The sequence below is a fragment of the Tamandua tetradactyla genome, chromosome X (assembly GCF_023851605.1).
Source record: "Tamandua tetradactyla isolate mTamTet1 chromosome X, mTamTet1.pri, whole genome shotgun sequence".
Classification (NCBI taxonomy): Eukaryota; Metazoa; Chordata; class Mammalia; order Pilosa; family Myrmecophagidae; genus Tamandua; species Tamandua tetradactyla.
In genome coordinates, this window is record NC_135353.1 from 109,336,412 (window position 1) to 109,354,913 (window position 18,502).

General features: G+C 37.2%; 1 pseudogene; it reads left to right on the top strand.

Annotated features, from left to right (window-relative positions):
• Window positions 1–12,946: 12,946 nt before the first annotated feature.
• On the top strand, window positions 12,947–18,104 carry LOC143671997 (uncharacterized; annotated as a pseudogene).
• Window positions 18,105–18,502: the final 398 nt, after the last annotated feature.

Here is an 18,502-nt window from a genome sequence, read left to right on the forward strand (position 1 = left end):
TCCTTTGAGTAACAAATATTTTAATTATGCTGATGTGTGATTTATCTATTTTTTTCTTTTGTGGCTTGTGCTTTGGTTGTAAAGTCTAAGACAACATTGCCTAACACAATGCCCTGAAGATGGATCCCTAAATTTTCTTCTCAAGGTTTGATAGTTCTACTTCTTACATATAGGTCTTTGATCCATTTTGAGTTGATTTTTTTTATATAATGTAAGGTAAGGATTTGATACTTTTTTTGCAAATAGAGATCAAGTTTTCCCAGCACCATTTTTTGAAGAGACTATTTTTACCCAATTGTGTAGTTTTTGCCACCTTGTAAAACATCAGTTGGCCATAAATGTGGGACTTAATTTTTGAGCTTTCAATTCTATTCTATTGGTCCAATGTCTGGCCTTGTTCCAGTACCCTGCAGTTTTGATTACTGTAGCTTTGTGATATGTTTTAAATTTGGGAAGTATGAGTCCTCCACTTCATTCCACTTTTTCAAGATGGCTTTAACTACTTGAGGTCACTTATCTTTTCATATAAATTTGATAATTTGCTTTTCCATTTTGTAAAGAAGTTTGATTGAGCTTACATCATACTTATAAATTGCTTTGGGTAGGATTGATGTCTTAATGATATTCAGTCTTTCAATCTATGAACATAGAATTTCCTTCCTTTTATTTAGGTTTTCTTTAATTTCTTTTAGCAGTGTTGTAGATTTCTATGTACAAGTCCTTTACATCTTTAATTAGATTTATTCCTAGATATCTGATTCTTTTAGTTGCTATTTTGAATGGAATTTGTTTTTAGTTTCTTGTTCTAATTGTTAATTGGTTGTATATAGATATGCTACTGATCCTAGGTGTTGATCTTGTACCCTGCCACTTTGCTGAATTCATTTATTAGTTCTAAGAGCTTTGTTGTGAATTTTTCAGGATTTTCTACATACAGGATGCTATAAATTGCAAATAGGGAAATTTTTATTTCTTCCTTACCATTTTGGATGCTTTTTATTTCTTTTTTTCCCTAATTTCTCTTGCAAAAACACCCAGTATAATGTTAAATAACACTGGTGAAAGTAGAAATCCTTGGCTTGTTTCTGATCTTATAGGGAAGACTTTCAGTCTTTCAACATAAGTAGGATGTTAGCTATGGGCATTTCATATATGCTCTTTATCCTGTTCAGGTATTTTCCTTCTATTCCTAGTATTTTAATTGTTTTTATCAAGAAAGTGTGAGCTATTTAAAAAGTGTCAAATGCCTTTTCTGCTTTGATTGAGATGAAGTGGCGGTTTTTCTCTGCATTCAGTTAACGTAGTGTATTACATTAATTGATTTTCTTATTTCTTATATTGAACCATCCTTGCATAACAAGATTGCTGAGACCAGCTCAGCATGAGGGGCTGAGGAAGGCACCATGAATCTGAAAAATAAAGACACTCATACAGAAGGTTCTTTTAAGATGAGGGCAGGGAACTCATGTCTCAAAGGATAAGAGCCCTGAATGCTTGCTCAGCACCATATTTATTTTCTCAGTACAGTAGGGAGTGCACAAAAAGAGCTTTTTGCTTATGTTTATTCTTTAAAAGTATGTACAGACAGAGGGCGTGCCTGTTCCTTCATTATCGGGATAATGATTATGGGACAAAGAACATGTTTTTGCTCTATCTTTACTGGAATGTTAGCCAAGTGGATGTTTCTCAATCTTGACTGACTTTAGTGTTCTAAAGTTAACATTCCATCATAACCCACAGGTCTCAGTGTTCTGAGTATGCAGATGTTTGCAAATCTGTTGCTTTGACTTCTTCTCTTATTTTTCTCTTCAAAAGATAAATCCCACTTGGTCATGATGTATATCTCTTTTAATATTCTCTTGGATTCAGTTTGCTAGAATTTTGTTGAGGATTTTTACATCTATCTTCATAAAGGTATTGGCTTATAGCTTTATTTCTTATGTTATCTTTCCCTGGCTTTGGTTCTAGGGTGATGTTGGCTTTTTAGAATGAATTAGAGGTTATTCTCTCATCTTCAATTTTTTGGAATAGTTTGAACAGAATTGAATTTATGTCTTGGAATGTGTAGTAGAATTTCCCTGTGAAACCATCTATTCTAGTGCTTTCCTTTTCTGGGAGGCTATTTTTATAATTAACATATAGTTGTGCATTCATTGCTGCAATCAATTTTTGAATATTTTCGTTACTCAAAAAAATATGTATAAGGATAAAAATAAAAATGTAAAAGAACACTTTTGAGAGACTTTTCATTATTGATTCAATCTCTTTACTTGTAAATGGCTTGGTGAGATCTTCTATTTCTCCATTAGTTAATGTAGGTAGTTTATGAGTTTCTAAGAATGTATCCATTTCATCTAGGTTATCTAATTTAATGGCATAATATTTCATAATACCCACTTACAATACTTGTTATTTCAGCAGAGTTAGTAGTAATGTCCCCCTTTTTGTTTCTGTTTTTCTTTATTGTATATTCTCTCTTTTTCTTTGTAAGACTAGCTAACTGTTGATTTTATTGATCATTTCAAAGATCCAATTTTGGTTTTGTTGATTCTCTGTATTTCTTTTTTATTTCTATTTCATCTATCTCTGCTCTAATCTTTGTTATTTCCTCTCTTCTGCTCACTCTGGGTTTAATTTTTTTTCAGGTCTTCCAGTTTGTAAGTTAAATCTCTTTCTCCTTTATAATGCAAGCATTTAGAGCTGTAAATTTCCTACACAACAATGTCTTTGTTGCATCCCATAAGTTTGGAATATTGTATTTTCACTTTCATTCACCGCAAGATATTTCCAAAATTTACTTCTAATTTCCTTTTTAACCCACTGGTTGTTTAAGAGTATGTTGTTAAATTTCCATGTGTTTGCATATTTCCCCATCTTATTCTGTCATTGATTTTTAGTTCATTCTGTGGTGCTCAGCATATAAACATGACATGATTTTGATACTTTTTAAATTTATTGAGGCTGTTTTCTGTGTTAATATATGGTCTATCTTGGAGAATGATCAATGTGCACTTGAGAAAAATGTGCATTCTGATTTCTTTTGTGCAGTGTTTGTATATATGTGTATTATGTTTGTTGGTTTAGGGAAACATTCAATTCCTCTATCTCCTTAATGATCTTCTGACTAGACATTCTACCCATTATTGAGAATGGTCTGTCAAAGTCTCCTAGTATTAATATAGAACCATGAATTTCTTCCTTCAAATAAACAGCATTTGCTTCATATATTTTGGGGATCTGCTGTATAGGTTCATGTATATTTACAATTGCTGTGTCTTCCTCTTGAAGTGTTCCATTTATCAGTATATAATGATCATCTTTGTCTTTTCTAACTTATTTTTTACTCAAAATGTAGTTATCTTATATTTGTATAGCCACCCAAGCTCTCTTTTGGTTATTATTGCATGGTATGTTTTCCCTTCCTTTCATTGTCAATCTACTTGTATCTTTGATTTTAGGTGATTCTTTTGCAGACAGCATATAATTGGGTCATGCTTTTTATACATTCTGCAACTTTTTTACAGGAGAGTTAATCCAACTTACCCTTAAATTCACTACTTTTTTTTGCAAAGACAGACACTGGGAATCAAACCCCTGTATCTGGCATGGCAAGTGAGAACTCTGCCTTTGCACCACCATTGCCCACCCAAAATTCACTACTTTTTAATGCAATTTTATTGATATATATTCATGCACCATATAATCATCCAAAGTATACAATCAATAGTTCATAGTATCATCATAAACATGTGCATTCATAACCACAATCAATTTTTGAACATTTTCATTGTTAAAAGTAATAAAAATAAGAACGAAAATAAAAAAAACACCCAAAACATTCCATACCCATTATCTCCCCATTAGTTATTTATTTTTTGTCTTTATTTTTTTATTCATCTGTCCATACACTGGATAAGGGGGGTGTCAGTCACAAGGGTTTCATAATTACAAGGTCACACTGTAAAAGTGATATAATTATGCAATCATCTTCAAGGATTAAGGTTGACAAGATTGTAGTTCAACAGCTTCAGATATTTCCTTCTGGCTATCCTAATATACTAAAAATTAAAAAGGGTTATATGTGTCATAAGAATAACTTCCAGAATGACCTCTTGACTTTATCTGAAATCTCTCAACCACTAAAATTCTATATTGTTTCATTTCTCTACTCCATTTTGGTCAAGCAGGCCTTCTCAATCCCATGATGCCAGGGACAGACTCATCTTCTGGAGTCATGTACCACATTGATGGGCAGATTTACAGCCCTGGGAGTTATATCCAATGTGGGGGGAGCGGTGAGTTTACCTGCAGAGTTGGCTTAGAGAGAGTGTTCACATCTGAGAAACCAAAAAGTTCTCTGAGGGTGACTCAGGCATAATTACAAGTAGGCTTAACTTTATCTTTTCAGGAATAATTTTCATAAGGGCAAGTCCCAAGATTGAGGGCTTAGCCTATTAAATTGCTAGTCCCCAAAGCTTGTGAGAATATCAGATCTTCCCTAGGTGGGGAAGTTTAGTATTTCCACATTTTCCCTATTTTTAAGAGACATTGCTAATACTTTCACATTTTCTTCCCAGATTACCCTGGATTGTATTGGGGCATCACATTAATCTGTGCAAACCAATAAAATCTCACTCTGTATTCAAACTTTCATGTAATTATGGTTTGAATAAATTGATTATATAAGCTAAATTAGACAGTGTGTTACAGAAAATACAAATTTTGCACCAAATAAACATATCTTCCTTTGGTCTCACACAGAAGTTGAAGTTTTAAAACACAGTAAATATCATCCTTTATGCTTTATTCTGATTTATCTTAGTCCTAACCAGATTGGCTCCATTTCTATCTCTAATTGAAATTTTATCTCTCTTTCAGCTGTTTTAACAGTTACTTTATGAAGTAATGAAGAACTCTAGCTCTGAATCTCTAGTGTCACACATATACCTGAGATCCATGGAATGAACAGGTTATAAACAAAGAGGTCTGCATCTCAGAATTTAGAAATAACAGTTACAACTCAAGAATAGATATGACTGCCATAAGAGCTTGCAATCTATGCTCTCAAATTCAATTCTCAGAGTTTGCACATTGAAGTTAATCCATATTACTGATTCATAATAATATATGCCTCTTTGTTTCTGGTTTATTTCACTCAACATACTGTCCTCAGGGTTCATTCACTTAGTTGCATGCCTGACAACTTCATCCCCTTTTGTCACAGCTCAAAATTACGTTGTATGTATACAACACAGTTCACTCCTCTGTTCATCAGTCCATGAACCCTTAGGAAGCCTCCACTTATTGCAAGTCATGAATGATGCCATTAAAAGCACCAGTGTGCAAATGTCCATTTGTGTCCCTGCTTTTGGTTCTTCTAAATACATACCTAATAACAGAGTTGCAGGATCATATGGCAACCATATACTTATCTTCTTGTGTAACCACCAAACTGCCCTCCAGGGAGAAGGGCTGCACCATTCTTCTTTCCTACCAACAGTGAATAGCTACTTTTCTCTCTCTACATTTTCTCCAGCACTTTTATCTTTCCGTATAATTTTTAAACAATTTTATTCACACCTCGTTCAATCCATCCTAACAAACAATGGTTCCCAGTGTAATCACATAGCTATGAAGTTACCACCACAATCTATATGAGGACAGTTCAATTTCTTCCACAAAGAAAGAAGAGGGGAAAACTGAGAAATAAAATTGATGAAATAAAAAGGAGAAACAACAAGAATCCTGTACCCTCCCTTTTATATCCCCCTCTTATTGACATTTAGATTTGGTATATTGCCTTTGTTAATGAAAACATAAAAAATGTTACTGTTAACTAAAGACCCTAGTTTACAATGACTGTATTTTTTCCATATACCATCACATTTTCAACACCTTGAAATGATGACATTTATTTGTTCTCCCTCAGGTTAAGCATTCTTATATTTGCAAATTTTATCACCAACATTGTCCACTCTAGGTTTCACTAAGTTATACAGTCCCAGTTTTTATCTTCTATTTTTCTTTTTGGTTTCATACATAACCCTAGCCTTCCTCTTTCAAACATACTCAGTCTTAGCTTTGTTCAGCCTTCTTACAATATTATTCAACCATCAGATAATATTGTGCAATCCATTTCAGGATCCTGTTGAACAGTCTACTCCTTCAACATCAAATGCTTAATCTCTACCTTTCTTCTCTCCTGATAACCGGTTTTCTCAACTTTAATTCTCAAAGTTTCCTCATTAATGTTAGCCCATGTTAGTGAAACTGCATTGTAGTTGTTCTTTTGTTTCTGACTAATTTCATTCACTACAATGTCCTCAAGTTTCATCCATGTTGTTGCATGCATCATGATTTTATTCTTTCTTATAGCTGTGTAATATTTCATCATTTCTATATACCACAAGTTTTGTTTATCCACTCATCTGTTGATGAATATTTGGATTGTTTCTATCTCTTGGCAATCAATAATGCCACTATAGAGATCAGTCTACAAACATCCAGACATGTCCCTGCCTTCCATTCCTCTGAATATATTCTTAGCAATTATATTGCTGAATCATATGACAATTCTATTCTGAGGTTCCTAAGGAAATACCAAACTCTCTTATGAGTAGTTGCACCATTCTCCATTCTCACCAACAACTATTAAGTGTGCATCTTTCTCTACACTTTCTCCAACACCTGTAGCTTTCTTTTTTTTTTTACAATGACTATTCTAGTAGGTGTGAGATTATATCTCATTGTGGTATTGATTTGCATTTCCATAAAAGCCAGTGAACATGAACATCTTTGCATCTTTTCATGGTTTTGAGCCATTTGTATGTCCTCTTCAGAAAAAGGCCTACATCTTTTGCCCATTTTTAAATTGATTTGTTTGCAGACATTATGTTAAGTGAAATGTCAGACACAAAAGGACAAATATTGTATGAGCTCACTAAAATGAACTTAATTTAATGTGTAAACTCATAGACATAGATTATAATTTATCAGGATATAGAATGAAGCTAAAGAATGGGAAGCAGTTGCTTAATATGTTCAGAGTGTTTAACAAAGTTGAACTTAAATATTTTGAATTGGGTAGATGTGATGGTAGCACATTATTGTGAGAATAATTAACAGTATTGAATGGTGTGTGAATGTGGTGGAAAGGGGGAAATTTAGAGACTTGTATGTCACCAGAATGAAAGTTAGAGGTTAAAACATAGGAATGTATAGCACAGTGAATCTTGTAGTAGACAGTGACTGTGATTAACTGAACAAATATAAAAAAAAGTTCTTTCATGAACTTGAACAAATGTACACTATTACAAGGGGTTAATAATAGAGGGATCTCTCCTGGGAAAGATGACGTTTTATTGTATCAATGATCTGACTGTTTTAGTCAGAGCCCAGGCTGTAGTTTAATCACTTTTCAATAGAGTGAGCAGCAAGAAAGCATTGAAAGAGGAGACAGTCTATCAGGTATCTGTGCTTCTGTGTGAGTGGCTTATGTGGAGCAGGTTAGGAAGAAGCATGGGGTGGTTACAATGGTCTGAGGTGACTAGACTTGTGGAAGTGAATAGGTAGAGCAGAAGGAGAAGAAGCAAATGGGACCCTCATAAACACTTGTACTTCTCTCTAGCTGGAGCCCTACCCCTTTCTTTTCCAGTGTTGTGTGGTGTTAATTGAAATGCAATTAACTGAAGGAACTCATTCTTTTTTGGTTGTTCTTTAAAATCGTGATTGAAAATGACTCTTACTTCTCAGAATCTACCATTTCTCAGTTGTAGTCTGGTGTCTGTACTATCAGGCCATCTGTAGAGGGACCCTGACCATATAACCCTTACTGGTTTATGATTGATCTTAATCTTCTTCTGGACAGGCATGGACCAATGTGAGCTAGTGACAACTAATGCTACAAGTTACTGTTACTTGAAATGTGTTCTGTGAAGTAGGGAGGTTGGGAGCTTTTACGTGGGTGACAACTGGCTTATAAGGAGTTTGGGACTGTATTAGTTTGCAAGCTGCTGGAATGTGGTATACCAGAAATGAAACAGCTTTTAAAGAAGGAATTTACTAAGTTACAAGTTTACAGTTCTAAGGAAGTGAAATGTCCAATTAAGGTACCAACAGAAGGCTACTTTCACCCAAGAAAAGCCAATAGGTCTGGAACACCTATATCAGCTGGAAAGTCATGTGACTGGCATCTGCTTGTCCCTTACTCCTGGAATCCATTGCTTTCAGCCTCTGTCCCTGTGGGGGTCCCTCACTTTGCTTTTCTGGGGCTGGCTTTCATCTCTTGGCTTCTCTTAGCTCTCTCCAGACTTGTTTAATATCTCATGGTGATGCTTGCTGGGCTGTAAGCATCTTTAAACATCTGTGTCTCTGTTCTCCAAGCATCTACATCTGCTCTCTCTGTCAGCTCTGAGGCTTCTATCATTGCTGAGATTTCTCAAAAATGTTTCCCCTTTTAAAGACTCTAGCAAACTAATCAAGACCCACCTGGAATGGGTGGAGCCACATCTCCATCTAAGCAAAAGGCCAAACCCAAAACAGGGCATGTCACATCTCCATGGAGAGACTCTAATCAAAAGTTTCTACCCTACAATATTGAATCAGGATTAAAAAAAATCTGCAGCTCCCACAAGATTGGATCAAGATTAAAACATGGTTTTTCTGGTGTACATAATACTTTCAAACTGTACAGTGACCATTGGTGATTCCTGGACCTGGTTGCCTTAATGTACCTAGATATATTGAATGTAAAACCCTAGAGTGAGACCTGTCACCACAGCCCCCAGACTCTTGAGAACAAGGCCTGGCAGGCAGCTTATCTCCATGGTTTCTCCTCCTTTCTTCTTACCTATTTTTCAGTTAGGCTGGATTTATAAGCCCCTTATTAAGGCTGGAGATGATGTGGAGATAGCTGCAAACTCCTATTCAGTCTATATCTGGGAAAAATTTGAGGGTGTGGAATGGTCAGAATTGCCAGATCCAGGTTTATGAGACTACAATAGAACCAGAAATGCACTGGGGTGCCAGCCTTTTCAGCCCTGGTTTATTTGAAGCTCTCTGATCCTACAGAGAATTGGGGATAGGTGGAACTTTTTCCTTAGATTCAATCTGTTACATGCTGCTTCTTCCTTAGTTTTGAGCTCTGAAGTTAGAGGTCTGGGCACTGTAATTCAACTTTTTGCTGTAAGAATGTCTAACGGTTGTATGTGTGTTTCTTTTTGTCTGTCTGTACTCATTTGCAGAAGTTTTGCCACCAGTTGGGGTGTTGAGACACTCTCCAATGGGGAGAGACTGGACATTTCTTTTCCACTTTTGAGAGAATGACATTCCCCCTATCCATAGAGAGGAGCTTTTGAGTTAGACATTTTCCCTATGGGAATCCTTGTAGCTTGGTTTATGGATAAAGGGAGAAATGGATATGTGATTTTTATCTCTAATTGTCAGCACAACTGTTCTCACACTGAATTTGTGCTATTATATACATGTAGCCATTTTTTATCTAGAGCAGTGTTTATCAGTATTTCACAATGATTTATTTGCTCCTTAGGAGTAAAACCTTTTTTTATTTAAAAATGAATAAGAATAAGAAGAAATAAAGAGAAGAAAAGATAAGAAAGGAAGGTGTATTAGTTAGGGTTCTCTAGAGAAACAGAATCAACAGGGAACACTTGCAAATATAAAATTTATGAAAGTGTCTCACGTGATCGTAGGAACGCAGAGTCCAAAATCCACAGGGCAGGCTGCGAAGCCGATGACTCCGATGGATGGCCTGGATGAACTCCACAGGAGAGTCTCACCAGCCAAAGCAGGAATGGAACCTGTCTCCTCTGAGTCCTCCTTAAAAGGCTTCCCATGATTGCATTTAGCATCACTAATTGCAGAAGACACTACCCATTGGCTGATTACAAATGGAATCAGCTGTGGATGTAGCTGATGTGATCATGATCTAATCCTATGAAATGTCCTCATTGCAACAGACAGGCCAGCGCTTGCCCAATCAGATGAACAGGTACCACAACTTGGCCAAGTTGACACCTGTCTCTAACCATGACAGAAGGGAAGGGAAGGGAAAGGGAGAGGGAGAGGGAAAGGGAAAGGGAAGGTAAGGGAAATGAAAGGAAAGGAAAAGAAAGAGGGAAAGGAAGGAAGGAAGGAAAGAAGGAAGGAAGGAAGGAAGGAAGGAAGGAAGGAAGGAAGGAAGGAAGGAAGGAAGGAAGGAAGAATAAAGAAAATAAGTCCCCCACTCACAGCATGATAGCCATGATATTATTAAGCCACAAAGCTCAGGCAGGCAAGGTCAACTTTTCCAGTACCCCCATCATATCCTGCTTTGACATGGGAATCTTTGTTCTCAGTACAAAACTGCAGGAGGCCTTGAGAAAATGGACAAGAAATGTTGGGTAGGAGTGAGAAAGGGATTGGACCATAGAGAAAGAAGCACTGGTGACTTAAGTGCTGCAGTTCAAATAGAAAAACAATGAGTTGTGTTTAAAATACTGATTCTCTAAAAAATAAGAGGGGTGTATAGGAAAAATGTACCTATTGCAAACTATGTACTATTGTCAATGGTAATGTTTTTTCAATTTTATTGGGATATATTCACACGCCATACAAACCATAAAAGTATACTATCTGTGGCTCACAGTATCATCACATAGTTGTGCATACATTCCCATGATCATTTTTATTACTCCAGAAAAGAAATGAAAAAAAAAAGAAAACCTCAATCACCCCATACTCCTTATTCTTTCTATTGGTGTGATACATTTGTCACTGTTAATGAAAGAATATTGAAATATTACTGTTAGCTCTAGCCCATAGTTTGCAATAGGTATATTTTCCCCATATACCCCTCTATTACTAGCTCCTTGTAATAGTGTCATACATTTGTTCTAGCTCATGAAAGAATTTTTAATTTTTTAATAATAGTACACTTAATCACAGTCATAATCTACTACAAGATTCACTTTGTTATACATTCCCATGTTTTCACCTCCAACTTTTCTTCTGGTGACATATATGACTCTAAGCTTCCCCTTTCAACCACATTCACACAACGTTAAGTACCATTAATCATCCTCACAATAACGGGCTATGTCATCACAATCCATTTTGAAACATTTAAGTTCAACCTAGTTAAACATTATGCACTTATTAAGCAACTGCTCCCCCATTCTTTAGCCTCATTATATATGCTGGTAACCTATATTCTATATTGTTTATATACTGTAATTTGTTCATATTAGTGAGATCATATAATAACAGTAATATTAAAACATTACATTCATCAACAGTAAAAAATGTACTACATCAGTATTATGGGCCAATAATAGGGGGATAAGGGCTGTGGGAGTATTTGGGTTTTCTTTTATATTTTTATTTTTTTCTGGAGTAATGAAAATGCTCTAAAATTGATCGTAGTTATGTATGCACAACTATGTGATGATATTGTGATCCACTGCCTGTGTACTCCAGATGGTTTGTATGGTTGTGAATATGTCTCAATGAAATTGCATTAATGGAAGGAATGAAGTGAAACTTTTGGTGAACCAAGATGGCAGTGTAATATTTTCTTGTCACAGAATCTTTGAACAATTAGCAAAAATTGGCAGAACTACTTTACTCAAAACTTTGGAAAATAGTTAAAGGGTTGTAGTAACTGGGTGAGTTTCAAAACAAGAAAGTACAATTTAAAAATGTAGAAGAAGCTTGTGGCACCTAGTTGTCTCCTCCACCACTACCCCAATGAAGAGTTGAACTGACCTGCATCCCATTATGGATCATTGACCCTGTTCTAGAGAAAACAGAATAATCCCTAAGCACATATTGAAGTGCTTATATGTCTGTGCCAAAACATCATGAAAGACTGAGCCAGAGCATTTGTTTCTGGCTCAACATTCTAGAACTTGCCATGTAGTCAGAAGCAGACTGTAGATAGCTAAAGGAGTATAAGAAACAATCAAGTCAAAACAGCCTGAAGCAAAGAATTACTGGTTTTAGGACATACAATAGATCATCCAGGAGGCGAAGAATTCTATTTCATAGGGAGTAGAGGGGACATTTGTATTCCTGTAAATGGGAGAATTCCTATGGCCATGAATGAGCACAAACCCAGGGCAAGATGTTGGATCAGAAAATACAGAGACAACACTACAATTTTCTTTTGTCTTGGGCTAATCTTGATAGGAAGGCTAAAAACAGAAGGAGAGCACTAGCCATTGTAGAGACAGTTTGTAAATACTATGAAGGATGTTTCATGCATTTGTTTGTTTTAGCCAGTTCCTGGAACTCAAGGACATCTCAGTCATATCATTAGCTGGATAAATGCTATAGGAACAGACAATTTAGGGACTCATTCTAGAGGTAGAACATTAAACTGTACAGTGTGAAACAAAAAATTACAAGACAAGCAGAGAAACAGAAAATAGTGACCCATCAAAAGGAACAAGATAAATTCCAGAAACCATTAATGAATAAAACCTGGCTTTGGACATATTGGACAAAGACTTAGAATAACAATCTTAAATATGCTCAAGAATATATATGCTCAAGAAAATACTGAGAAAGAACTAAAAGATATAAGGAAAATAATGAATAAAAATATAAGAGTCTTGGAGCATGGCTACTGCTAACAGTCCCCTTATAGTGGTTAAAAATAATACATTGCTGTCATCTCTTACCTTCTAGAGGATCTTTGCTTGGAGTAGGATGACCCACAAACATCCTTTTCAGCAGAGTCTATATAGCCTCCAACTTCCCTTTCTCTTATCTGCAAGGACGTCCCTCTCATCTCTTGGGATTTGTGATTAGAAATAGAATGGAGACAAGATGAGGATCCCAGGCTCTGGAGTCATACCTGGATTCCAATGCAGTCTTGCCTCTCACCAACCTTACAACCTCAGCTCTGCCTTGCAGGACTCTTTCATCTCAAGATGAGCAAAAAAGGATGACCAGGTTTCAGGAGGCAATGGCACTCAAGGATGTAGCCATGGTATTCACCAAGGAAGAACTGAGACTACTGGATGTCACCCAGAGGAAATTGCACCAAGATGTGATGGTGGAGGACTTCAGGAACCTGCTTTCTCTTGGCTATCAACCCTTCACACCAGATATAATATTACCTTTATGGAGAGAAGAAAAACTTTTGTGATGGAGTCAGAAATTCAAGATGAGCATTGAGGACACAGAAATCAAAATGCGATAAAGACCCTTCAAGAATTAGCATTAAGATACCTTTTACATGAAAATCTTACATGCTGGCAAATGTGGGAACAACTTACAAATAAATTAACCAGAAATCAAGATACAATAACAAATCCTCAAGGCAAGAGGTCCAAGTTGCAAAAACAAGGTGATTTGCCCTGTCAGATGTGAACAGGTGAATCTCTTCAGGTTTATGAAGATGAAAATTATGTAAGGAAGTTTCAAGGGGAGAATAGGAATTAAACTGAAGAGTACTTAAATAGGACTACCTGGGATTTTTGGAGGAAAATGTATCTGAGAGACTCACAGAACTATCAAATGGATGTAATAAATAAACTGTGTAAATGTAATCAGTATGTTATAGGAAGCATCTCTTATCGCCATGATGGGCATGGAATACACAGAAAAGAGAAATCATTTAACCATAATAATTGTGGAAAAGTCTTGAAATCATCCCAGCTTAGTGTAATCCAGTCAGAAGAGCAATCTTTTGATGAGAATGGAAAAGACAACAGCATTGACTCTAGTTTTGAGCTTCATCAGCAGTTGCACTTAGGAGAGAAGTCTCATATATGTATTGAGTGTGGAAAGGGCATCAGTTATACCCCAGTGATTCCTATTCATCAAAATGTTCATACAGGAGAGAAATACTATAAGAATGACGGGTGTGCTGATTGCCTCTATCAAAGTTTACATCTGCAAACTCACCAGAAAGCCAACACAGGAGAGAAACCTTATAAATGTCAGGCATATGGTAAGAGTTTCTATCAGAACTCCTTCTGTCCCATGTATGAACTTATGTAGACAGGAGAGAAGTGATATAATTATGACAGGTGTGGAAAGGGCTTAAGACATTGCTTAGATCTTAACATTCACTATGTAGACAACACTGGAAGTTCATGTCTTCAAGCCCATTGAAAGGTCTACAAAAGAGAGAAATGCTACAAATGTGATGCATGTGGTAAAGGGCTTCAGGTGGCGTTCAAATATTCAAGCCCATCAGAGTGTCCATACAGGAGAGAAACCCTACACATTCAATGTATGTGGTAAAGGCTACACAAGGAATTCATGTCTTAAAGCCCACCAGAAAGCATATACAGGAGAGAAACCCTACAAATGCAATACAGGTGGTAAATGCATCAGACGGATTGAACATTTCAAGCCCATCAGAGTGTCCATTTGGGAAGGAAACCCTACCAGTGTGATGTATGTGGTAAGGGCTTCACAAGGAGTTCACATCTTCAAGTCCATCAGGTGGTCCATACCGGAGAGAAACTACAAATATGATGCCTGTGGTAAAGGCTTCATAAGGAATTCACATCTTCAAGTACATTGAAAGGTCCATAAGGGAGAGAAATGCTGCAAATGTGATTGTCATGGTCAGGTTCATGTGTTAACTTGGCCATGTGGTGGTACCTATTTGTCTGGTTGGGCAAGTGTTGGCCTGTCTTTTGTGATGAGGACATTTCATAGAATTAAATCATGATCATGTTAGCTACATCCACAACTGATTCCATTAGTAATCAACCAAGGGGTGTGTCTTCTTTAATGAGTGATGCTTGATCTAATCACTGGAAGACTTTTAGAGAGGATTCAGAAGAGACAGGTTCTCTTCCTGCTTGGGCTGGCAAGCCTCTCCTGTGGAGCTTGTCCAGACCCTCAATCAGAATCATCAGCTTCACAGCATACTCTACAGATTTTTGACTCTACATTCCCTCAGTTATGTGATGCACTTTTATAAATTTTATATTTATGAATATTTCCTGTTGATCCTGTTTCTCTAGAGAACCCTAACTAATACAACTTGGTACCAGGAGTGGTTCTTCAACTTGGTTTTTTATGAATGTTTTTCTAAACTGACTGGACTCAAAAGTACTAAGGACTCTGATTCCAATAATCAGAATGATACTGCCAATCCATGGTGTGAGTTGGCAAAAGAGATAGTCAAAATATTTGTACGAAGCCAGGCTCTGGGAGATAATGTTTTTGACATTTTTATGGAGATTTTTGGAAATAAGAAGTATAGAGATGTTAGTTGGTTGTTGTTAGATACACTGTATACCTTAATGAGTGAAAGGGATGGGCTTAAAGCTTCGAACAAGAAGCTTAAGCACCTTCTGACAGATGTAGACATTTCTGTGAGTGTCCTGAAGGAAATCTTATTTCCTGTAGCTGTGGACTTGAGATCTCTGAAAATTAGACTTGGAATCTTATTGTTAGAGTAGCAACTTTACAATGTAAACAGAAATCTCAATCTTGGATGGTGTCTGCCATCAAAGTGAGGGCATTGATTAGAAAGGAGTGGGGCCCTGAAAAATGGGGTGGAGACATATGGATTGACAATGATGTCAATGGAGAGGTTGAAACCCTAGGCCATGCTGAGTCTTCTCTAGATAGCCCTGTAATAGTCTGCCCTGAGGACACAGTTACCCCACCTCCAATCTGCCTTGAGGAGTTGGCCACCCAACCTCCACCTGAAGGGATTGGCCCTAGAGTGATTAATTCTGTTTTACCAGATGAAACTGCAAATGAATGCCTTGAAGCAAATGTCTTGGAAGATATTTCTAATTCTTTTCATGACCCACCCCCACCACCCCTCATTTCTTCCAGACCTATAACTAAAGTCCCAGCAGGCCCTTAAAGGTGAGGTGCAAAGTATCACATATGAAGAGGTACATTATACTCCAAAAGAACTGTGTGAGTTTTCCAATTTATATAGACAGAAATCAGGGGAATATGTGTGCCAATGGATTTTAAGGGTGTGGGATAATGGTGGGAGGAATATAAGACTGGATCAGGTTGAATTTATTGAAATAGGCCCACTAAGCAAAGATCCTGCATTTAATGTTAAAGGTCGAGGGGTTATAAAAGGTGTTAACAGTTTGTTTGGATGTAACATGGACCAAAAGGCTGCCAATGTTACCTGAGGTTGAAATGCCAGAACTGCCCTGGTATAATGTAGATGAGGAGATCCAGGGGCTTAGAGAGATTGGAATGTCAGAGTGGATTTATCATGCAAAGCCTGCTCTTACACCCCAGGAATGTCCAGAGGATGCACCTTTTCCAAGAACAGTGAGAAATACATTTGTGAGACTAGTGCCATCATCCCTGAAGAGCTCTGTAGTTGCACTTTTCTGTAGGTCAGATATTACTGTGGCAACTGCTGTCACTGAGCTGGAATTCATAAACACAATGGGGATGACTGGATCTTGAGTTGATAGAAGCCAGGTGGCAGCACTTATTCACCAAAGACAGGGTGGATGTGACTATTGTAATAGACAACAAACTCAAAGCAGGAGTCAAAATAAGCTGATTCACAGAGATTTGTGGCATTGGCTAGTAAATCATGGGGTACCTGGAAATACAATAGATGGACAGTTTACTAAATTCCTCTTTGAGCTGTATAAACAAAAGAGTTCTAGGTCAAGTGAACAGAAGTCTAACTTGAATTATAAATGGATAGAGTCACGGCCCCTTAATCCATTTCCAGACTTGAGACAGTTTACAGACTCAGAACCCCTTGAATGAAGGGGAGGCCAGGTGTCTTTGGGGGAGAACCCTGTTACACTGCCACAAATCTATATTGTTAATCTTCCTTCAAGCTTTCCCCAAGGAGACTGAAGGTCTTTTACCAGGATAACTTTGCATTGGGGTAAAGGAAATGATCAGATATTTCAGGGATTATTACACACTGGTTAAGAAGTGACATTAATTCCAGGGAACCAAAAACATCACTCTGGTCGACCAGTCAGATTGGAGGCTTATGGAGGTCAGGTGATTGATGGAGTTTTAGCTCAGGTCCGTCTCACAGTGGGTCCAGTGGGACTCTAGACCCATTCTGTAGTTACTTCCCCAGTTCCAGAATGCATAATTGGAATAGACATACTGAGCAACTGGCAGAATGCCCACATTGGCTCTCTAACTCATGCAGTGAGGGTTATTATGGTGGGAGAAGCCAAGTGGAAGCCACCAAAATTACCCCTACCTAGCAAAATAGTAAATCAGGAGCAATACCGGATTCCTGGAGGTATTGCATACATTATTGCCAGTCTTAAGGACTTGAAGGATGCAGGAGTAGTGATTCCCACCACTTCTCCATTCAACTCTCCTATTTGGCCTGTGCAGAAAACAGATGGGTCTTGGAGGATGACAGCAGATTATCATAAGCTCAACAGGGTGGTAACTCTAATTGCAGCTGCTGTTCCAGATGTGGTATCATTGTTTGAGCAAATCAATACATCTCCTGGTACCTGGTATACAGCTATTGATCTGGCAAATGCTTTTTTTCTCAATAGCTATTAGTAAGGACCACCAGAGACAGTTTGCTTTCAGCTGGCAAGGTCAGCAAAATACTTTCACTGTCCTACCTCAGGGGTATATCAACTCTTCAACCCTATGTCATAATCTTGTCTGCAGGGGCCTTGATCATTTCTTCCTCCCAGAAGACATCACACTGGTCTATTCTATTGGTGATATCATGTTGATTGGACATAGTGAGCAAGAAGTAGCAACTATTCCAGACTTATGGCATTTGCATGTCTGTGGATGGAAGATAACTCCAACAAAAATACAGGGACCTTCCACTTCAGTGAAATTTCTAGGTGTCCAGTGGTGTGGGGCATGTCCAGATATCCCTTCTAAGGTGAAGGATAAGTTGCTGCATCTGACCCCTCCTATGACCAAAAAAGATTTACAATGCCTAGTTTGTCTCTTTGGACACTTTTATAAATTTTATATTTATGAATATTTCCTGTTGATTCTGTTTGTCTAGAGAACCCTAACTAATACATGTGGTAAGGTCTTCAGCTGGAGTTCACATCTGCAAGCCTATTAAGAGTGTCCATACAGGAAAGAATCACTATAAATGTGACACATGTGATAAGGGCTTTAGTCAGAGTTAATGTGTTCAAGTTCATTAGATAGTCCAAAAGGGTGATAAAATCAGTACACATGGTGAACGTGTGAAAGGTGTAGACTTCTCACATCCATCATAAAATCCACATAGAGAACATTTTTGACGTGTACAGTTTAAGAATTCAAGAGTGATTTGAATTTTTCAGTCATGAGCTGTTCTGAAGAAAACCAATGTTTGTGTGTATATGGCCTGCATTTCAAGCATAACCCTAATTGTTACATTTATCAAGGTAACACATAATAGAGAAACTGAATTATAAGGTTTAACATACAAGAGAATCTACACAGGAGAAAGATATTAAAATGGATAAGTATAGTCAAGACTTAAGCAAAAGTATAATGGGGGTATGACAAAATCCATGTGCACGAGAATGTAAACTCCATG